The sequence below is a fragment of the Bos indicus genome, chromosome 12 (assembly GCF_029378745.1).
Source record: "Bos indicus isolate NIAB-ARS_2022 breed Sahiwal x Tharparkar chromosome 12, NIAB-ARS_B.indTharparkar_mat_pri_1.0, whole genome shotgun sequence".
NCBI lineage: Eukaryota > Metazoa > Chordata > Mammalia > Artiodactyla > Bovidae > Bos > Bos indicus.
Genome location: NC_091771.1, coordinates 2,907,141 through 2,930,325, shown reverse-complemented (window position 1 = coordinate 2,930,325; position 23,185 = coordinate 2,907,141). Strand labels below are relative to the sequence as shown.

Below are 23,185 nucleotides of genomic sequence, written 5' to 3'. Positions count from 1 at the left end.
CATATTTAAACAAAATAAAAGCATATTTTTACTCAAAATAACTGCCACCTAGATAGTTAACTATATTCCTATTGTGATTCATGCTTGTACACTTCTTTAAGCCTTCAGGAAATTCTGGAAAGCAAAATATTTTTCAGCGCACACAATTTTGGTTTCACTTAGGGACCCTGAAAAACACATCCTTTAGAACACACAGAAGGCACTTACAGTAAATGTGGTCCAGGAGATACAAAACCCCTGTTTAGTCTGAATGGAAGATCACATTTTCATAGGTTAAGGTCAAATTACATCAGTTTCTTTCCAGTAAAAAAAAAAAACAAAGGATAATAATACAATGTTAATGTATTTAAAACCTCTGAGACACAATATCATGATATCTCAGGATAATTTACTGAAGTGAGACTGATAAGGTGCAGCAGCTGTAAATACCCAGAGTTGTGCTTAGGAGAAAAGGATTTCCAGAATAAACCATTTGCAGGGAAAATTCAATCTAGCATCCTTTATTTTGAGAACCTACATTTAGGGTGGAAGGAAAAAACCTCCAATATATATCAGTGCAGAGTCTTCACCCTTTATTATAAGTACGGATAATTTGAGTTGCTGCAGTAATTTAGGATTTATGACCAATATATAACCCTAGGAAATCATTTCATTTAAAGAAACAACCAAAGTGATTTCTTTTTGTTTCTTCTCTCTCCTCCCTTTTTCCTCCTTGTCTGTCAACTGTCCAGTATCCAGTGTCTACAACACTGCAACAAAAATATATTCAAGAAGCATTTCCTGAGCCCCCAATCTGCTAGGTATGAATGAGACATAAAACTGCACGAAACTTCATATTTGCCCTCACTGAGCCTGAAGTCCAGCAGGAGAGTTAAGACCTCTATGGGAATACCTGAAAACAAAAGCCCACTTACAAGGATGAGCAGGGCGGTACAAACTGCTTTAGCAGAGCTGAAGTCGAGATTCGCCAGACTACAGGCTAAAGAAGATATACGCCCAATGCCAACGATGGCAGATGAAATTCCCATTTCAGGGACATAAAGTTTAAGTCTGTTGAGGGACGTTTTGGCAGCGGCAGCAGATGTTTGAGGACCTGTGCTAGAAACAGGGACACTTAATGACTACAGGTGGTTACCATACCGAAATGACAAACAGCAATAACAAAAAAAAAATCCAAAACAATCAGAGTGGCTTCTGCTAGATGGGCTGGCATATTTTCAAACACTGAAAAAGGTTGCTCATCAATTATCTTTCAAGTTGATTTTCTTTTTTCTGTATGTTGGTGAAGTGCTTTAATGAACATCCACACCGTTTTAGTGGAGTTGGGAGTCAGTGCTTTTCAGAAAAGCAAGTGAGGTTGTTGCTAAAGGGCAGCTAAGTGTTTCTGCCTGAGGGGGCACAGCAGAGGACTCAGAAATCTCCTCTGGGTCTGGGATAATAGCAACAACTATCAAAGCAAGAGGGTTTTGGTTCTTGGGGAGTTTTCCAAGTGGGATTTTATGGAAGACTCTATCAGAGCCCTTGAGGCTCTTTCTGAGTTCACAAACATCCCTCCTGCTCCCCTTGGCATCCGCAACCCGATCTTCCTGCACAGAAGCACATCCAGAGCTATAACATAGAAGAGCCAAATTTGATCAGAGACATCCCTCTCTCCCCGACCAATGAGAAAAGCTCCACTATCAATATTTCTGCTGAAGTCTGAGCAGCCCAGAGCCTGTAGGTTAAGTAAACACATTATCAGAATCGCCAGCCTCCAGGAGAAATAGCACCTTGACATTTACAAAACACCTATCACGTTCCAAAGCCTTACATACATTTTTTTTTTCTCTAAACAATAGTTCTGTTAGAGAAATTAACAGAATTTCTCTAACAATAATTCTGTAGGGTTAACTACTGTTACTCCTTTTTCATAGGCCTCAAAGGCAAAGTAATCTGCCCAAGACAACATGTAGAGCGAGCGGTGAGACTTTCTGACCCCAGACCATTGCTCCTCTCTGTTCTAGGACTGAAAGGAAAATCCACAGGTGAATTATAAATTTCAGTTTTCAGTTCAGTCCAGTTCAGTCACTCAGTCATGCCCAACTCTTTGTGACCCCATAGACTAATGCATGCCAGGCTTCCCTGTCCATCACCAACTCCCAGATGCTCAAACTCATGTCCATCAAGTCGGTGATGCCATCCAACCATCTCATCCTCTGTTGGCCCCTTCTCCTCCTGCCTTCAATCTTTCCCAGCATCAGGGTCTTTTCCAATGAGTCAGTTCTTCACATCAGGTGGCCAAAGTATTGGAGCTCCAGCTTCAACATCAATCCTTCCAATGAATATTCAGGACTGATTTCCTTTAGCATTGACTGGTTTGATCTCCTTGTAATTCAAGGGATTCTCAAGAGTCTTCTCCATCCCACCATTCAAAAGCATCAATTCTTCGATGCTCAGCTTTCTTTATAGTCCAACTCTCACATCCATAAGTGACTATTGGAAAAACCATAGCTTTGACTAGATGGGACCTTTGTTGGCAAAGTAATGTCTTTGCTTTTTAAAATGCTGAACAAAAGGTTGGTCATAGCTTTTCTTCCAAGGAGCACGTGTCTTAATTTCATAGCTGCAGTCACCATGTGCAGTGATTTTGGAGCCCAAGAAAATAAAGTTTCTGTTTCCATTGTTTCCCCATCTATTTCCCATGAAGTAGTGAGACTGGATGCCATGATCCCAGTTTTCTGAATGTTGAGTTTTAAGCCAACTTTTTCACTCTCCTCTTTCACTTTCATCAAAAGGCTCTTCTTTGCTTTCTGCATAAGCGTGGTGTCATCTGCATATCTCAGGTTATTGATATTTCTCCCGGCAATCTTGATTCCGGCTTGATTCCGGCTTGCTTCATCCATCCTGGCATTTCACATGAGGTACTCTGCATATAAGTTAAATAAGCAGGGTGACAATATACAGCCTTGACTTACTCCATTCCCAATTTGAAACCAGTCTGTTCCATGTTCAGTTCTAACTGTTGCTTCCTGACCTGCAAACAGGTTTCTCAGGAGGCAGGTCAGGTGGTCTGGTATTCCCATCTCTTTCAGAATTTTCCACAGTTTGTTGTGATCCACACAATCAAAGGCTGTGGGGTAACTGACACAAATCCCAGTTTAAGCAATGTAAAACCATGGTGCTCCAGTAAGTATCACTGCATTGCGCCAACCCCGAGATAAATTGAACAAAACCCCTGGGGAGCCCAGACCACATTATTCTAGGCTAGAAGAAGCTGAGGAGACAGCTCAGCCTGGGACATCATAATCTTAACCAGATTAACGATTCCCTGCCCACAGGGTCAGGGTAATGGAGTCTTGCTTCTCCTTTCACAGGCATGAAATCCTCTCATAACCTCAAACAAGGGCTTGCTGACTGTCTCATTCACACACAGTGCCTACCAAAATGTACTGGGTGGAAATTTGAACCCAGGCAGGTTACAGCTTGTTGACTTTTCCTTATGAGCAGTTAGTCTAAAAACAGATTTCAAGCAAAATATGGACATTCAAAATTGCTGTGCCATCCTTTATGAAATAAATGCTATTTACCCCAGAATTACTGAAATCTCATCGATTTGAAATGGGCTGACCCCAAGACATAGGGATTAATAGAAATGAAAGGTGAAAGAATCTGCCCTGAAGAACGATCATCTTATTCTCCTACCACCTGTGATCTGGAATGGACTAGATCCTGGATTAGGCAAATTTCCCAGCACCTCATAGGGAACGTACTCTCACTTTACCTCTTCTTCTGTGCAGCAGTTGTGTTCCGAGTAAGATGGGTGTTGAGGTGTATATGGGATGCAGGGAGATGACAAAGAAGAGGAGGCGATTAATCCTTTCAGTCATTCATTTCACAAGTATCTGAGAACCGCACTTGTACAAGCTGGGGATATTGTTAAGCAAAACAGTCAACACTCCCTGCGCTTACGAAGATCACATTCTAGTGAAGGGAAAGATGACAAAAAAGAACAAATAAATATGCAGCATGTTAGACAGTAAGTGCTAAGGAGGAAAAATAAATAGAGGGTCATAAAAAGTCTGGTGGTGCAATTTTACATGAAATGACACGCTAACCTGGGATCCCATGTAACCCACATAAAGACTCCCAATTGGTGGAACTATCCTAACCTGGTATGGTAGACTTAATGTCAGTTAGTGCGTGAGTTTCCTAAGGCTGCTTTAACAAAGAATTACAAACTGAGTCAGTTAAACAACAGAAATGTACTGCTTCATGGGTCTGGAAGCTAGAAGTCTGGGATCCAAGTATCAGCAGGGTTGCATCCTTCTGAAGACTGTGAGAGAGAATTGTTCCGGACCTCTCTCCCGGCCTCCTGGGCTCATCAATGGCGTCCTTCCTGTGGCTCCACACTGTCCTCCCTGTCAGCGTCTCTGTGTGTGTGTCTGTCTCTGTCCAAATTTACCCTTTTTCTGAGGACACCAGTTATACTGGATTCAAGCCCACCCTGATGATTTCACCTTAATTTGATGATCTGAAGATCCTGGGCTTCCCAGGGGTGTTAGTGGTAAAGAATCGCCTGCTGATGCAGGAGACCTGAGGGACATGGGTTGGATCCTGGGGTGCAGAGCTGGACATGACTGGTGTGACTGAGCACACATGCACAGGTCCTGGGGCTTAAAAATGTAACATCTTCTTAGAGAGACACGGCTCCACCCAGAAAACTGGGTGAGTATGAAATGTAATGTCTTCTTAGAGGGACACAGTTCCGCCCAGAAAACTGGGGGAGTGTGAAAGGTAACGCCTTCTTAGAGGGACACAGTTTCACCCAGAGAACTTGGTGAGTATGAAATGCTTTAAAAAGGAAATTGTAAAGTCCTGACAATAGCACTTGGAGAGAGGAACCATATAAGGGGTTGACTATACTCATCAGGGAATGGTAATGATGCCTGCTTCTATATTTAATAAAGGCTAATTTCAGCCTACAAACATTTGTAATGAATTATTTAATGTAACTTGGCAAAAATATACCCATTGAACACAGATGTTGTCTTCTGTTGCTATTGGATTTGGCTATAGAATAAGAAACGAATTAGTGATCTCTTAGGGACTAGAGCAGCTGAAAATTGGACAGACAGCGGTCTCCCTCGCCCAATCACAGCAACTGAGCACACACTGGGCTGGTACCTGTGCTACCAGCAGCTCAGCATTGCCTCCTGGGTTCCCTAATGAGCATATTTTCTTTTCACAAAGTGTATAAAATGTTATCAAGCTAAATTTTTCCCTCTGCCAACAAGTTAGGGATAATGTGCACCATGTGAATCAAGCTGATCACATAAATTAAGCCTTTAAAGCACAATATCTGAGCATTTCCCAACTGAACGTTACTTTTCTGTATAAATTAAAAATGTCTAAAAGGGGGTTTATTAGAAGGAAACTATCAAAGCTTTTCATGAACATGCTTTCTCTTTTGATCTATATAATTTTCAAAAAGTGTTAGACATATCATGATTTCTAGAACAACTGGAATTTTAAATATAAGAATCAGAAGGAAAAAATGCAAATAGAAAAGACATTATTTTTGAAGCCATGTGTATTTCGCTGCAATTAGTCATTAAGCAGAGGAAATGAATTTTGGTAAAATGCTTGCATTATCTAACACTTTATCAGCCAGAAAGCTCCAGAAAAAAAGCATTTCTAATATCCCCCAACACAAATCTTCAATCTGTTAACCACAGGACTACAAGAAGGTTGTTATTTGCTTTCTTACTGGTTTAGGAGGAGAGAGAAAATTACATCTTTGCATCAGTGAGCTTTTTCAAACAATGGTGATTTACATGTCAGTCTCCTGATTATTAAATATTATCTATGTGATTTCCATCCACATCCAATAGAAAAAATTTTAATCACAGATGATATTTTAGAAATACTATGTACTTTGAATTTACATAGAGCCTTGGAGAAGATCAAAGTCCTTCCAAAGTATGCTTGTGGATCACTGAGCCAGAACAGCTCTGAAGTGGTCATTTATTTCCTAGCCGTCTCTTCAAGCACGTCAATATTAAAATATCAAATATTAGCAGACTTTTCAGATTCTAGTCTTAAAGAACTCAGCCCATGTGAGACAAGTTAACAGTGCCTCTTTGGGCTCAGGAAATTACCAAATAATACACACAGTGTTCTTAATATGTCCAGGTGGGTGACCATGAGCAGCAATGGAGAAACAGCTGCTGTCTGAGTGGAAACCAGGGAAAAATAAAGTTCATCTCCTTTGAAAGTTTAACCCATCAAGTTACTGGACCACAGAATATTCAAACGATACAAAGTCAAGTATGTTACTTTGCAAGGACTTCCATAACAAACCACAGAGTGGGTGGCTGAAACAACAGAAGTCTATTTTCTCATAGTTCTGGAGGCTGAAAGTTCAAGGTCACGTTCTGGCAGGGTTGGCTTCCTCTGAAGACCATGAGAGAAGAGTGTGTTCTAAGCCTCTCCCCTGATTTGCAGATGGCCCCCTTCTCGTTGTGTCCTCACGTGTCCCTCCTTGCAGGCACACCCCTAGTGTCTCTCTTTCTCTGCATCCGAGTCTTCTAAGGACATGAGCCAGATTTCAAAGGCCCATCCTAACACCCTCATTTTAATTTAACTACCTCTTTAAAGGTCTTATCTTCAGATAAAGTCATCTTTTGAGATATTGGGTAGTAGGACCTCAATGAATGAATTATGAAGTGAAACGACGCTGCCCATAACAGCAAAAGATGGGCATCATCTATTGAGCTCAGCCATCATGACTCCACTGGGCATAAAGCTTTGCATACTCTTCCCACTTGAAGGACGGATGCAGGCACCATCTTATTCAACTGCACAAGCTACGGCTGTGTGATCTGCCTGGCAAGAGAAGACTGAGCACAATATGGACTGTTAACGTAGCATCCCGCCTGCAGCATGTGAGGCTGCCAGTCTCTCCCTTCTACTCTTGAAATGAAGAGGAAATGCAATGTGGACAATGAGAGTTAAGGCTTTAGAAACCTCAAACTAGAATACAGAGTCCATTGGGAGATTTCAAAACTTTGCCTAGCACAGTGTTTGGTACAATCAAGAGCTCCCTGAATTGTATATCTCTAATAGGTTGTCCTCTATCATTCCCCTTGCTTATATCTTTCAGCAGTGACCCCTATCAAAACAGAGATAAATCACATTCACTAGATTTCCCCAGTTTTAGGCATCCATCATACTATTGACCCTGGAGCAACACAGGCATTAGGGCCATTGACTTTCCACACACTAGAAAATCTGTACGTAACTTATAGTTGGCCCCTCTGTATACACCTTTCCCCATATCCACAGTTCCACACCCGTGTACTCAACCAGCTACAGATCATGTAGTTCTGCAATATTTGCTACTGAAAAAGTCCATGACTAAGCGGACTCGTGTACTTCAAACTGTGTTGTTCAAGTGTCAACTCTCATTAGAGCCTGCTGATGAGTGAATATACCTCCTCCTCTAGAGGCAGCTTCAGAGCTACCCCAGTCACAGGTCAAGCAAGTTGCATGCTTCCTAAATCACCACCTTTGGCTTTTCCAAGTGATCTGATTCAAATTGCCTGCCCATTCTTGCTAGGAGACAGGCAGTTTAAGCTTATCACTCACAGGTTTTCACTTTTCTCCCCACTACTCTGTGTTGTCTTATTAACTAGTTGAAGGAGACAACTCTAAACAGGATGGACTTTCCATTGATCAGCTTTGCTTCTGGTTTGATTCATCTGAATACCAATCAAGGAAGGGCCTTCACAGGAGTGCAGCCAGCTGGCAGTAAGGGCTTACGTGCTTTTTCACTTTCTACAGTACAGGGTAAATCTTGTTTCTTCTAACAAAATACCTGACATTTATTACATTTCTCACAAAATGTCCTAATTAGTAGGTGAACATGTGCTCACTTACAATGTAAGTTACACGATTATGACTGAAAGGCAACCATGTCCACATGCATTTTTATTGCTACCATTGCCATGGTTCAGGGGCAAGTATCCACCTGCAATGCAGGAGACACAGGAGATGTGGGTTCAATCCCTGGGGGAAGATACCCTGGAAGGGGAAATGGCGACCGACTCCAGTAGTATTGTCTGAGAAATCCCATGGACAGAGGAGCCTGCAGGGCTACAGTCTGTAGTGTTGCAAAAGAGTCGGACGTGACTGAGCATAGCACACGAACACATGCAGACGTAAAGTCTGTGTGCCTTCTAGGTCCTGTTTCCTGCTCTTAGGACTGCTGAACTCCCTTCATTTGCTGAGATTCCCAGGGAAGAATCATTAGAGACCTCTCCCAACCGTAAGAGGAATCTCAGTACCAGCTCGGCTCCCCTGGCCCTCCTCTCTCCAGCTTCCTGGAAATGAAGGTTATCCCACTTTGTTGAAAGATCTACTGTCCCTGCCTTGCCCTGTGGGTTACAAGGGAGAGAAGAGAGAATAAGCAAAATCAAAGGTTGGATGCTGTTTCCAGAAAGGCATTCTCAGATTATAAATTATCTAAAGGGAAAATTTCACTCAACCAGTGATTCGTTCAGCTCTGTGAAGCTGCAGATGTTCTAAAAGGACTCTTTCCTAAAGATCACCAAACCTTGAATTTTTCCTGCCAGAGAGGAGCTGATCGTCATGGATACCCGTGTTATTACCAGACATTAAGAAGGAAGGTGAACTCTGTTCTTTCCTCATAAAACACATTTTGTACCTTCCCTTCTTCTTTTCCACTGAACCCACTATGGTTACAAGTACAAGCTATGACTCTGGAGATGGAAAAATCTGATACCGTCAGCACAAGTGGAACAAAATGAAAAGGGAAAAAAACATACACCCATCTGGACTTCCATATGCTCTGTAGCCAGGAGGCTAATATAATTCCTTGAATGTTGGTTATAAAGCAATGTGCTATGGATAACTGCTATGCACTGAGCTTATTTAGACAAGTGTTCTTTCTACTCAATAAACCTTTGAAAGGATTAAAGTACAATCAGTCCCAATTATCTCCCCGTAAGTCCTTCCCTTCTACCCGAGCTTGGACCATACCCTACAACCGGTCCCTGTTTTCATCCTGGTCTGAGTCCCTATGCACTGAACCAGGTGACAGGATGTAAGGAGAGACAGGAATTCAGGGAAGGCTGAGAAGTTGATCATGACAAGGCTGCTGGGCGCATGGCCAGGCAGAGAGCTGCTGACAAGATTTCCCTAACAAGATAGCAGCCAGGCTGCGTATGGATTTTAACTCTGAGCAGCAGGAACCCTTCGGAATATGTGATGATTCTTTTAAAGCAATAATCCTGGTGCCAGTGTGGACAGTGTGCACAAGAAGAGAAAAAGGATGAAGGGACAACTCATCCGATGGGATTGCCATGGTCCAGCAGAGAAATTAGGAGGCCTAAATGAAGGCAACTCCAGGAGGCATGGAAGGGAAAAACCAAATTCAGCGTTGTTCTCAGAGTAATACCTTGGGAAAGCACACTCCCTTCTCCTCAAAGAAAGAGAGCAAAGGTTAAACCCCTAATCCTTCGGGAATCTTTGCAGCCCCTGTTATAGAAAGAACAATATTAGGGACTCTTTTAGTGCCTGTTGAAAAATCTGAGGAAAAAAGTAGGGAGAACCTTAAAAATATAAAACTTATCTCTTTATATTATATGAGCAACAGTCATTAATGTTCTAATTTCTCATATTAACCTAAAAATTACTTCATTATTATTTCAAAAAAATCATATTTTTTGTAAATTTTATCCTGTTACGCTGAATATAAAATTGCCCTTGGTTTTTCGTTCCTTTTTATTTTGTACTGATGACACCTCAGATTTCCACCTACCTCCAAAAGCTCAGTAACAGCCTTCAATATACTTCATAATAAAATTAAAACTAAATGGATTTCAACAATCTAGCTTAAATGTTTTTATGTCCTCTTTTATATACATCCTTTTGCGACCCCATGGGCTGTAACCTACCAGGCTCTTGCGTCCATGGGATTTTCCAGGCAAGAATACTAGAGTGGGTTGCCATTTCCTTCTCCAGGTTTTATATACATCCTTTAAAGTTGGACTCTACACAGTGGGTTTTGTGTCAATCATCCTTTTAAAAAGGAGGGGATTTTTTAAAGATACTTTTCCCCCTTAAAATTTAACCTTCATGCAAAGAAAGTGGAGTCACTCAGTCGTGTCCAACTCTTTGCAACGGCATGGACTGTAGCCTACCAGCATCTTCTGTCCATGGGATTTTCCAGGCAAGACTACTGGAGTGGGTTGCCATTTCCTTCTCCAGGGGATCTTCCCAACCCAGGGATTGAACCCAGGTCTCCTGCATTGCAGACAGGCACTTTACCATCTGAGCCACCTCATGCAAAAATCTAGTCAAAACTATTGTTACAGGAAAGAAATGTAAAGACCAACAATGCAGCATGGGTAAATGAATACTATCATAAAATTATTTACAAAGACAGTACTGTTCTAACCAAACTCTCTGTTGTTCTACACTTGGAATAATGGTGGGTTTCAACGATTTTACCTTTAGAAAGGATAGACCAGCTTAGAAAGGATAGGCTGGCTTAGCTGAACACTACTTTGTAGGTCAGCAGGTTCAAGGTCATCCCTTGGAATCAGCTTCCCAAGCACTCTAGAGTGTGATGTGAATTAGATAACCATACCAACCTCATGCGCAGATGCTCAGGGACCCATGTCCAGGATACAGGAGAGTCTAGTCTTAGACATTAGAGGTGGGTGGGAAGACAGAATTGAGGGACATATTTTAAAACAAATAACAATTTCAAAAGGGGTGGGGGGAATCGCCTCATGTCTTCACTGAAGCTTCGTGGGAAGCCTGGACACAAACTCACTTCATCAGAGAAGCAGATGTTTCTGATTTCTAAGCTTTTTTCTTGTTATGAAAATAAGCACAGTTTTAAAGAGAGCCGTGTTTGTGAGGCCATGACGTGGAACATGCATCCCGCAGGTACAGCAGCAGAAGCCCTCACCTGTTTTCTGATGGGCTGAGCAGAGAGACAAGCTCTCAGGAAGTAAACAAGCTTGTCAGTTCACTAAGAAAGCAGCAGACCAGCTGTCACTCTCTTGCACAACACTTAGTTTTTAATTTTATCCCCAAGACACAAAAGCAAGTATCCAATATCACCTCTCCTTTCTCCTAAGTAACACAATGGAACTAAGATTCTCTGAATCTGAAGAGAAAAATGTAATCAGAGTAACTAGAATAGGGAGAAAATTTTTAAATATATATATATATATATATACACATAAGGGAGAAGGAGGCAGCAGCCACTCACTCCGAATGGGATTTTCAGTGGATCTTCCCAATCATGCCTGGAGTCTTTCTAGGCAGCTTCCACTTTCACCAGTATAACCCACATTTCAAAAGCAAATTGGATACCTGCATGAACAAGCAGGCAGTTAGGCAGCTAATTACTGTTTGCAATTCAATTACCTAATTACTGTGGGCAAGTGCAGGGTGTCTGTGAAAGCAAACAGTCCCACCCACAAATACTGCTGATTTGATTAAGGAGGCTTAGGGGCAAAGAACCATGTTCACTGCTAGTGCCTAATAGGCTCAATCATTTTCCCCCTGGGCCCAGGAAGGTCCTGGTTAAACACTCCTGGGAATGGAGTGGGGAAAGACCACCCAAGCAGACCTCACCAGCATCTCCCCATGTCAGGCTGACACTAAGCTGGAACTCTACCTCACCACTCAAAGAGTGGTTCACGGAGCAGCACCATCAGCATCTTCTGGGAGCTTGTTCGGGAGACAGAACCTCGGGCTCCACCCCAGACCTGCTAAGTTAGAAGCTGCATTATTTTACGATGCCCAGGTGATTCATATGCCCTGTGCGTTTAAGAAGCACCACTATAGAGGGCTGCTCAGGAAGCAACGCTGCCCTTGACTCTCATTTTGCAGAGTTAGGTTGGGGAGTGGGGAGCGGTTGAGTGTTGTCCTAAGAAGCCTTCCTTTCAAATGAGATCCAGGATGGTAGAAGGAGGTGACCAGTCATTATTCAGCCACCACGAGCAAGCTTGAAGCTTCAAGAAAAATCCAAAAGTGGCGACTTTTCAGGAACAAAACCTGCAAATGCTAATACTGAAAGTTCTCAGCCCATGCCCTGGGAGGGAGCAAAGGCCATGGAGCCCCTTCCCCCTCCCCAAAGGCTTTCACCCTTCACTCCATGAGCGTCCTCCCCTCGTCTAGGAGCCATTTGATTGGTGACATCTGTCTTCATCTGGGACTACATGTTCAGCTGCAGAATCGTTCTGTGAATGTCCTCAAGCAGGACTTGGAGCCCAGTTAATCAGTGCCATCGGCCTCCCCAGACGGGCACCTAAGAGTGCTCTACCTTGAGGTCTCTGCCATCTCCACAGAGGCGGCCACACTGACGTCTTGACCTGGGTGGTGCTGAGAGCATGGTCGCACAGCCTCAGGAAGAGGCTTTTCCACTCCCAGATAGACTGCTGCAACCACCTCATCAATCTTGCTCACTCTGCATGGTCCTGGACCCTGAGAGCAAGCCGTTTCAGGTGAAATGGTGCAGTTTGTCTTCATGATCGAAAGGAAAAGCATTGCACAGGAACCAGACACCTGACCCGCCACTTACAGCTGGCAACCTCGGGTTCAGTCTCCTTATCTGGAAAATGAGAGGATGGGACTGGGTGGTCTCCTTAATTCCCTTCCAGCTCCTACAGTAATTTGTCTTCATCCTCCCATACTTGGGCTCACAGCTTCTAAGTCTCCCTCCAGACTCCCCATGGAGCGCATGAGACCTTCCATTTCCCAGTGTGGTTTCTCAGCTCTCTCCCAGCTACACTTTCTTGCTATTAATTTCACCCCGTTCAGAGCTTCCTTCACTAACTGTTCCACTGGGCACCTTCCAGGAAGCAGTGCTCTGCAGTACTAGCAGCTAATTTAAACGCGTGAATTTTCCCATGGAGTATTTGGACTTGAAAGGAGACCTCCTGCCTTAGCACAAAGAACTCAGTTTCTAATGATGAAATTTTAAACTTGCTCCCTTGATAAAGAAACTGCGGCGTTTCTACACATAGCCAAGCATTAGGCACGAGGTCACAAAACACAGTCTGGCTCTTTTCATTCCAGCAGCTGAGGCTCTGAGAGATGAGTTCACTTGCCCAAGGAGATACTGCCAGGATTAGAATGAACATTTCCTGAATCCCAACACAGTGAGAAGGTTCATCTTTTTTATTGTTACTGTTATTAAAGCATCTGCAATTCGAGGTATCAGCACTTACCCTGAGATCACTAAATTTGTCTCCCCAAATGTCAATGGAACACCAGATCTCAGGAAGGAAAAGGATGTCATTTTAGGACTTCTTCTGTAAAGGAAACAAGAAAGTATCTTTCACAATAATGCTTTACAGTAGTGATCCAAATGAAAGCTGCGTTTGTGCATCCTCAGTCGCTTCGGTCGTGTCTGACTCTTTGCAACTCCATGGACTGTAACCCACCAGGCTCCTCTGTCCATGGGATTCTCCAGGCAAGAATACTGGAGTGGGTAGTCATTCCCTTCTCCAGGGTATCTTGTCGATCCAGGGATCGAACCCGCATCTCTTATGTGTCCTGCATTGGCAGTCAGGTTCTATACCACTAGCACCACCTGGGAAGCCCAAAGGAAAGCTGCTGCTGCTGCTGCTAAGTCGCTTCAGTCATGTCTGACTCTGTGCAACCCCATAGACGGCAGGCCACCAGGCTCCCCCGTCCCTGGGATTCTCCAGGCAAGAACACTGGAGTGGGTTGCCATTTCCTTCTCCAATGCATGAAAGTGAAAATGAAAAGTGAAGTCCCTCAGTCGTGTCCGACTCTTAGCGACCCCATGGACTGCAGCCCACTAGGCTCCACCATCCATGGGATTTTCCAGGCAAGAGTACTGGAGTGGGGTGCCATTGCCTTCTCCTAGGGGGCTCTTAAAATCAGTCATTCAATAACCCAGTGGGAAAAGGCAATGTTGCTGGAAGTACAGAGATTATCACAAGAGACGAAGACAGAGAAGAGGAGACAGTGAAACCTCAGGGACTCCAACTGTCATTCATTGGAGTTAATGACTTTGCATCTTTGTTTGATGTTGGATTGGATGATCTCAACATTTCTGTCATACTCTGAAAGGTTTTTTCAAGAGTGTAATAGGTAGAAATAATGAAATAATGTAATAGGTAGAAATAATGAATCGACCCCAAAATGAATATTAAAGTAAAAGTAAAGTTAGTTGCTCAGTCGTGTCCAACTCTCTGCGACCCCATGGACTGTAGCCCACCAGGCTCCTCTGTCTATGGAATTTTCCAGGCAAGAATACCATAGTGGGTTGCCATTTCCTTGTCCAGGGGATCTTCCCAACCCAGGGATGGAACCCAGGTCTCCAGCATTGCAGGCAGACTCTTTACTGTCTGAGCCACCAGGGAAGCCCAAAATGAAGATTGGTAGGAATAAATAAGTGGTCTGACATGCTGTTGTTGTTCAGTTGCTCAGTCATGTCCTACTCTTTTCAACCCCTTGAACTACAGCACACTGGGCTTCCCTGTCATTCACCATCCCCCAGAGTTTGCTCAAACTCAAGTCCATTGAGTCAATGATGCCATCCAACCATCTCATCCTCTGTCATCCCCTTCTCCTCTTGCTTTCAATCTTTCCCAGCATCAGGGTCTTTTCCAATGAGTCAGTTCTTCATATCAAGTGGCCAAAGTATTGGGGTTTCAGCTTCAGCATCAGTCCTTCCAATGAACATTAGGGTTGATTTCCTTTAAGATTGACTTGTTGGATCTCCTTGCAGTCCAAGGGACTCTCAAGAGTCTTCTCCAGCACCACAGTTAGAAAGCATCAATTCTTTGGTGCTCAGCCTTCCTTATGGTCCAGCTCTCACACCCATAGATGACTACTGGAAAAATCATACCTTTGACTATATAGATTGCTATTGGCAGATTGATGTCTCTGTGTTTTAATATGCTGTCTAGTTTTGTCATAGCTTTTCTTCCAAGGAACAAGCGTTCTTTTAATTTCCTGGCTGTAGTCACCATCTGACATGTGGATCCATATAAATGGCTGTACAAGGACAGGATGAAGTGCAGCCATTGCGTAGAAGCTCTGATTTTTTTTAAATCACTGATTTCAATCAATCTCATATGACTTAGAAAGGATTAATTTGAGTCCAAGCAGAATGAACATGTTTATTTTTACAAAAATTAAGAAAACTTGCAGTCTTATTCTGCGTGGTTATGCCACTTCTAGAGTTGCATTTCATTTTGATGCCGTACCTATGTGGATACAGCATCATCCACATATGGATGTGGACAGGAGAAAGTAGCCAGAATGGTGAAGAGAGTCTGGACTTTGTTTTGTGAGGAATGATAGAAAGATGCAGAATGTTTAGTCTGAGGCAAAAAAGGTTCTGCGTGGCTTCATGACTACATGAAGGGCTGTCATTTCAAAGAGGGGTTGGCACTATTCCGTGCAGCCCCAGCAAGTGGAGTCGGGGCCGGTGCAAAGGAGATGCAGAGCAGGAGGGCTCTGAGCCGTCAGGGGCATCCGAGCACAGAGCGGGCACTTCAGGGGGTCAATCACCAGAGCAGCCCAAGCGCTTCTGCTTGTTCTCCTTTGGAAAGCATCCAAGCATCAGATGAGTGAATGAACAAGGTGACCCTTTCCAGCTAAGAGTCTGTGAAATGGAGGGAGGAGCTGGACAAAAAGGGAGCAGGGATGAGCACATACCAGGTGTGTATTACTGCTTTAAATGAAGGGAAGAACAGGAAATCATTCATTTTCACAGAGGAGTGTTTTTAGTCTATTTCGCTAACATACATGGAAGGCACTTCTACAGCATTACAATAATTAAGGCACTCTTGATGTCACTGATACAGCAAGGTTATCACCTATTAGTAAGTTTTATTTTTCACTAATGAGATACAAATGTATCTTGTGTTTATAACTAGAAAACTCATTTTTTTCCATACCTAATGTGTGAATTCACTCCACGTGCCATATTTAAAGTTGTCATATCTCATTAGCAAACTTTATTTTTACTTGACTGGTTGAAAACTCATCATGTTAATGGCAACTCTCATTACTTTATGAAGAAGTGTCTATTTGCTCTGTATTCATTCTAAGTTTCTTTGTTGCTGCCAGTGTAACTATAATTTATTAAGATATGACTGTATTCAGTGGTGTCACCATCTGTGTTATTAATATGAAAGCAAAACAAAATCTGCTCCTTTTATCTTATAGCTACCGCTGCCCCCACCCCCAAATCTAATGATCCCCTTGTTTTGACTCACCCTAGAGGCATGAATTGTTTCTTGATTTTAAAAGCTTCCATTTGGAGAGTGTTTGAAGTTCACCACTTCTTTATAGACACAGGAGAAATCACTAAAACTCTGACAAAACACATTACAGTCAAATGTGCAGATGTCTACAACTATTAATTAGCACAGATATTGGAATTATCAGAAAATACCATTCCTCTGCAGTTTGTATCACTATAGTCTATTTTGAAATTGTGCTATATTACACCCCAATAAAATCCTGGAGACAGAGAAGAAAGAGATTCATTAAAAAGTGATTCATTAAAAAGAGATTCATTAAAAAGTGATAATTTTTAATAATTAAAAGAATAAACCACTAATTCTTTTTAAGAAAAGGAAAAAAGGGAGCAGTGATTTTTGGACAGCTAAGGGATAAAATAAGGCCCCTGAATGTTACCAAGAAAGGGAAAAGCACCTACCACAATGTTGGAGAAAGGTCAAAGGGGATGTGAAGACATCAGAGGCCATTTTTACCTGCTTTTTAGTTCATCCTGGGTTATAATGAGGCCAGTAGCATATTGGGCACCTACCGACCTGGGGAGTTCATCTTTCAGTGTCCTATCACTTTGCCTTGTTATACTGTTCATGGGGTTCTCAAGGCAAGAATACTGAAGTGGTTTGCCATTCCCTTCTCCAGTGGACCACATTCTGTCAGAACTCTCCACCATGACTGGTCCGTCTTGGGTAGCCCTACATGGCATGGCTCATTGTTTCATTGAGGTAGACAAGGCTGTGGTCCGTGTGATTAGATTGGTTAGTTTCTGTGATTGTGGTTTCAGTCTGTCTGCCCTCTGATGCCCTCTCTCAGTGCCTACCGTCTTACTTGGATTTCTCTTACCTTGGACGTGGAGTAGCTCCTCTTGGCCACTTGCCACTCCAGCACCCTGCAGCCACAGCTACTGACCTTGGATGTAGGGTATCTCCAATATGCTACTGGAGATCAGTGGAGAAATAACTCCAGGAAGAATGAAGAGATGGAGCCAAAGCAAAAACAACACCCAGTTGTGGATGTGACTGGTGATGGAAGCAAAGTCTGATGCTGTAAACAGCAATATTGCATAGGAACCTGGAATGTTAGGTTCATGAATCACGGCAAATTGAAAGTGGTCAAACAGGAGATGGCAAGAGTGAACGTCGACATTCTAGGAATCAGCGAACTAAAATGGACTAGAATGGGTGAATTTAACTCAGATGACCATTATATCTACTACTGTGGGCAGGAATCCCTTAGAAGAAATGGAGGAGCCATCATAGTCAACAAAAGAGTCCAAAATGCAATACTTAGATGCAATCTCAAAAATGACAGAATGATCTCTGTTTGTTTCCAAAGCAAATCATTCAATATCACGGTAATCCAAGTCTATGCCCTGACCAGTAATGCTGAAGAAGCTGAAGTTGAACAGTTCTGTGGAGACCTACAAGACCTTTTAGAGCTAATACCCAAAAAAGATGTCCTTTTCATTATAGGGGAGTGGAATGCAAAAGTAGGAAGTCAAGAAACACCTGGAGTAACAGGCAAATTTGGCCTTGGAGTACAGAATGAAGCAGGGCAAAGGCTAATAGAGTTTTGCCAAGAGAACACACTGGTCATAGCAAACACCCTCTTCCAACAACACAAGAGAAGACTCTACACATGGACATCACCAGATGGTCAACACTGAAAGCAGATTGATTATATTCTTTGCAGCCAAAGATGTAGAAGCTCTATACAGTCAGCAAAAACAAGACTGGGAGCTGACTGTGGCTCAGACCATGAACTCCTTATTGCCAAATTCAGACTGAAATTGAAGAAAGTAGGGAAAACCACTAGACCATTCAGGTATGACCTAAATCAAGCCCTTATGATTGTACAATGGAAGTTACAAATAGATTTAAGGGGCTAGATCTGATAGACAGAGTGTCTGATGATCTATGGACATTCATGACATTGTACAGGAGACAGGAATCAAGACCATCCCCAAGAAAAAGAAATGCAAAAAAGCAATATGGTTGTCTGAGGAGGCCTTACAAATAGCTGCGAAAAGAAGAGAAGCAAAAAGTAAAGGAAAATAGGAAAGATATTCCCGTTTGAATGCAGAGTTCTAAAGAATAGCAAGGTGAGATAAGAAAGTCTTCCTCAGTGATCAATGCAAAGAAATAGATGAAAACAATAGAATGGGAAACATTAGAGATCTCTTCAAGAAAATTAGAGACACCAAAGGAACATTTCATGCAAAGATGGGCACAATAAAGTGCAGAAATGGTATGGACCTAACAGAAGCAGACGATATTAAGAAGAGGTGGCAAGAATACACAGAAGAACTGTACAAAAAAGATCTTCATGACCCATTAACCACCATGGTGTGGTCACTCACCTAAAGCCAGATATCCTGGAATGTGAAGTCAAGTGGGCCTTAGGAAGCATCACGATGAACAAACCTAGTGGAGGTGATGGAATTCCACTTGAGTGATTTCAAATCCTAAAAGATGATGCTGTGAAAGTGCTGCATTCAATATGCCAGCAAATTTGGAAAACTCAGCAGTGACCACAGGACTGGAAAAGGTCAGTTTTCATTCCAATCCCAAAGAAAGGCAATGCCAAAGAATGCTCAAACTACCGCACAATTGCATTCATCTCACACACTAGAAAAGTAATGCTCAAAATTCTCCAAGCCAGGCTTCAGCAATACGTGAACCCTAAACTTCCAGATGTTCCAGCTTGTTTTAGAAAATGCAGAGGAACCAGAAATCAAATTGCCAACATCCACTGGGTCATCGAAAAAGCAAGACAGTTTCATAAAAACATCTATTTCTGCTTTATTGATTATGTCAAAGCCTTTTGGAGAAGGCAATGGCACCCCACTCCAGTACTCTTGCCTGGAAAATCCCATGGATGGAGGAGCCTGGTAGGCTGCTGTCCATGGGGTCACTAAGAGTTGGACACGACTGAGGGACTTCACTTTTCATTTTCACTTTCATGCATTGGAGAAGGAAAAGGCAACCCACTCCAGTGTTCTTGCCTGGAGAACCCCAGGGACAGGGGAGCCTGGTGGGCTGCCGTCTATGGGGTCGCACAGAGTCAGACATGACTGAAGTGACTTAGCAGCAGCAGCCAAAGCCTTTGACTGTGTGGATCACAATAAACTGTGGAAAATTCTGAAAGAGATGGGAATACCAGACCACCTGACCTGCCTCTTGAGAAACCTGTATGCAGGTCAGGAAGCAACAGTTAGAACTGGACATGGAACAACAGACTGGTTCCAAATAGGAAAAGGAGTATGTCAAGGCTGTATATTGTCACCCTGTTTATTTAACTTATATGCAGAGTAAGTACATCATGAGAAATCCTGGACTGGATGAAGCACAAGCTGGAATCAAGATTGCTGGGAGAAATATCAATAACCTCAGATATGCAGATGACACCACCCTTATGGCAGAAAGTGAAAGAAGAACTAAAGAGCCTCTTGATGAAGGTGAAAGAGGAGAGTGAAAAAGTTGCCTTAAAGCTCAACATTAAAAAAACTAAGATCATGGCATCTGGTTCCATCACTTCATGGGAAATAGATGGGGAAACAATGGAAACAGTGGCTGACTTCATTTTGGGGGCCTCCAAAATCACTTCAGATGGTGACTGCAGCCATGAAATTAAAAGACATTTACTCCTTGGAAGGAAAGTTATGACCAACTTAGACAGCATATTAAACAGCAGAGACATTACTTTGCCAACAAAGGTCCATCTAATCAAGGCTATGGTTTTTCCATAGTCGTGTATGGATGTGAGATTTGGACTATAAAGAAAGCTGAGCACTGAAGAATTGATGCTTTTGAATTGTGGTGTTGGAGAAGACTCTTGAGAGTCCCTTGGACTGCAAGGAGATCCAACCAGTCCATCCTAAAGGAAATCAGTCCTGAATATTCATTGGAAGGACTATGCTGAAGCTGAAACTCCAATACTTTCACCACCTGATGTAAAGAGCTGACTCATTTGAAAAGACCCCAATGCTAGGAAAGGTTGAAGGCAGGAGGAGAAGGGGATGACAGAGAATGAGATGGCTGGATGACATCATCGACTCAATGGAGATGGGTTTGGGTAAACTCTGAAAGTTTGTGATGGACAGGGAGGCCTGGCGTGCTGTGGTCCATGGGGTCGTGAAGAGTCAGACACAACTGAACTGAACTGAACTGAATGAAGCCAATTGCCAAAGAAAATCGTCATGTCAGCTCGTATCTGGGCAGACTGACAGAAGAGGGGCCCTGGGTCATCCCAGTGCAATCAGACCCTCTCCCTCATAAAGACCTTTATGCTGAAGAGCTACTCTGTCCCTCAGTAACCCTTCAGAGCCTCTCAAGAAACATTCTTCAAGAGATTATTCTCGGGGAGTTCAGTCCATTTAAATAACCTGAATTTTCAAGCTCATGTCTTTCTCTTGATCACTACCATTTTTACCAAGTTTCTGGCACAGGGGAAGGAGCAAGAAAGTCCAAAGTGAAAGTGAAAGTCACTTAGTCGTGTCTGACTCTTTCCTACCCCATGGACTATACAGCCCATGGAATTCTCCAGGCCAGAATACTGGAGTGGGTAGCCTTTCCCTTCTTCAGGGGATCTTCCCAACCCAGGGATTGAACCCAGGTCTCCCACACTGCAGGCAGATTCTTTACCAGCTGAGCCACAAGGGAAGCCCAAGAATTTGGAGTGGGTAGCCTATCCCTTCTCCAGCAGATCCTTCCGACCCAGGAATCAAACCAGGGTCTCCTGCATTGCAGGTAGATTCTTTACCAACTGAGCTATCAGGGAAGCCCCAAGAAAGCCCAAAGCCCACAACAAATAGGACAGTCATGTTCCTAACCCTTGGAAGCCACTGACCCTCACTGGACCTCCTCCCCACCAATCACAGCTGCCAGAGAAACACAGCCCCAGTCCAGGTCAGCCTGCTTTGACAGCCCCGTGTCAGGCAGTTAGTGACCTCTGAGGAAATGAGGAAAGTTACTTGAAACTTTGCTCAGTGCTGTCTAGAGATGGGTAGAGGTGAAGGGGATTATTTTTATATTTTTTATTTCATTTGACTTTCCAGACACAACTGAAAGTTATCAAAGTAAATATCACATTGGTCAATGCACAAAAGAAGAAATCAAGGCAAGAAGAAATTCAGGCTTTTCATAGTTATTGGTGTCACTCAACTCTGGCTAATAATTCAAAGGTCAGATGGTGATAAACAAAATTAAGATTAGAACCCCAGTGCCCAAATCCCTTATTGAAAGCTCTTCAGCCAAGTCAACTGCTGTCTTTCCAATACTATTTAATTCTCTTCAAAAAAATCTATCAATTCCGCATTAATTCCAGAAACTTCTAAATTCTGATGAATCAGTCAAGTCCACAGAAACTCAATATTTTTAGGTTAGACAGGTCAGTCAATAATTACATGATTTTTTACTGTAGATAATAATAGAAGTTTAAAGAAGATGCTGGAAGAACACAGTAGAAAAAAAAAAAACCTCTTTATTTTGTCTGAGGATGTCAAATGTAGTAATATTTGAACTAGTTCTTAAAATACAAGAGTTCCCAAAGTAGACAAGAGGCAAGAAATGTCCCCGAAGAAAGCACAGGGTAAATAAAGGCAGAAAAATATACAGACCTCAGGTGTTCCAAAGGAATGATCAAGGAATCAGAGCTGCTACGTGGGAGCTGGGCTGTCAAGGTGGCTGTTTGCTGGTTATGCTGGTTAGTCAGCCCCGAGCGCCGAGAAGGACCCTCTAGAGACAGTGAGTAATGACTGTTATCAGCAGCCTGTTCGGAGCAGAGTGCCAGGTTGCAGATCGCACTCTACTGACACGCCAGCATGAACTGAGAACAGCAAGCCCCTTTTGCTTATATTATTACTAACCCTCTTCTCCCAAGCTGACATCATCACTTCACCTCCCCTTCTACATGATCCTGGAGGTCTCCCATGTGTGTAACTGAACAGCAAGTTCTCTATTTGCAGTGAATGGAGTCATTCATCCCGTTCCAGGATCTTCATTATAATTGCGTGACGTTCTCACTGTGGGCTGCCTTAGGGCAGCCAGCTCAGGGCTGGCATGAGGCAGCGGCTGGTAGAGCCAGCTGCTAATATGTCCAGCTTTGATGCACAAAGTGAATGGGAGTTTAAAAAAAATTTGATGTCCATTATCATCGCAATTCATCTTCTTCCATCAGCACAAGGACTTCCCAATGATGCTGTCTGACTTTTGGGGAAAAGCTCTATGGTCAAGCTGGAGGGACAGGGCTGTCACTGACAGTCAGGGCTCCTCTGAGGTCCCTGCTTCGGACACTGTGTTCCAAGCTCAGCCGAGCCAAAGTTGGCCTGCACAGGGCTAAGAAAGCTTCCATAAAACAGAACCTGAGGCCTCCTCCTCCCTCTAAGAGAAGAAGGAAGCAGTGTAAATGACTGTCATTTTCTTTTTCTGTGGTACCAGAGCATGGAGAAATATCACAAACATGAGGCAGGGGAAACGGGAGATCTTAATCCTGAGCTGCTGAATTCACAGAAGCTGAAAACCACAATAGGTAAGTTCACACCCAACACTGCTTGGCATTTCACCTGGTGTTTTCAAGAATCTTGGGAGCAAGGACTTTGAAAATACAGCCATTTCATCTGCAGACAGGCACAGACTGCCTGAAACCTTGGGATGGAGCTATGGAGCTCTGAGTGCCTGTATCTGTGAGGATCCAATCAGAAAAGCAATGTATTGCTGGGATTTGACTTACAAAATTGAGGGAGCTGGTAAATAGTCTCTGAAAAGCTATTGTCTCTGCATCTAATGCTGGAGCTTGATGTCCAGAGGGCAGGAGGCCCAGAAGGGAAGGTGGATGTAAAGTGGGCAGAGAAGACGAGCTGGCACCGGGTGGAGACACCGGGTGG

The 23,185-nt window shown here is 43.1% G+C and overlaps 1 long non-coding RNA gene across 5 annotated transcripts in view; it reads right to left on the bottom strand.

The window, feature by feature from the left end:
• Positions 1-22,242, bottom strand: part of LOC109566664 (uncharacterized) — a 46,774-nt gene extending 24,532 nt beyond the window's left edge. The window contains exons 1-4 of one of the 5 annotated variants that reach the window (XR_011569657.1): positions 21,920-22,242; positions 13,251-13,334; positions 11,285-11,388; positions 3,761-3,960 (exon numbers count right to left, since the gene is read on the bottom strand). This is a non-coding gene — a long non-coding RNA (uncharacterized lncRNA). The remainder of the gene's footprint in view (positions 1-3,760; positions 3,961-11,284; positions 11,389-13,250; positions 13,335-21,919) is intronic. The other 4 variants (XR_011569660.1, XR_011569661.1, XR_011569658.1 and 1 more) reach the window with 4 other exon arrangements.
• Positions 22,243-23,185: the final 943 nt, after the last annotated feature.